Genomic DNA, 255 nt, shown 5'->3' with positions numbered 1-255 from the left:
GATGAGGTTGGTCCATTCAGTGCCTTGAATCATGAACAGAATCGGCATGGGTGGGCTTCTTGGTGAAAGCAAGGTGCAGGCCTGGATCACGGTGGCTCAAAGACGAATTGTAGAGAATGGAGTTGTTGACACCTTGAAAATTGCTGTTCATGAACGATTTTCCAGGCATGTTGGAGCTTGATTTGTTTGAATCTTTCTCGTTTTCGCTGCTGTAGCTTACGGTTGGCTTTTTCTTGTGGGTTTCTGTGGCATCAG

The sequence above is a fragment of the Cucurbita maxima genome, unplaced genomic scaffold (assembly GCF_002738345.1).
Source record: "Cucurbita maxima cultivar Rimu unplaced genomic scaffold, Cmax_1.0 Cma_Scf00354, whole genome shotgun sequence".
Classification (NCBI taxonomy): domain Eukaryota; kingdom Viridiplantae; phylum Streptophyta; class Magnoliopsida; order Cucurbitales; family Cucurbitaceae; genus Cucurbita; species Cucurbita maxima.
Note: the sequence above shows the minus strand (reverse complement) of the source record.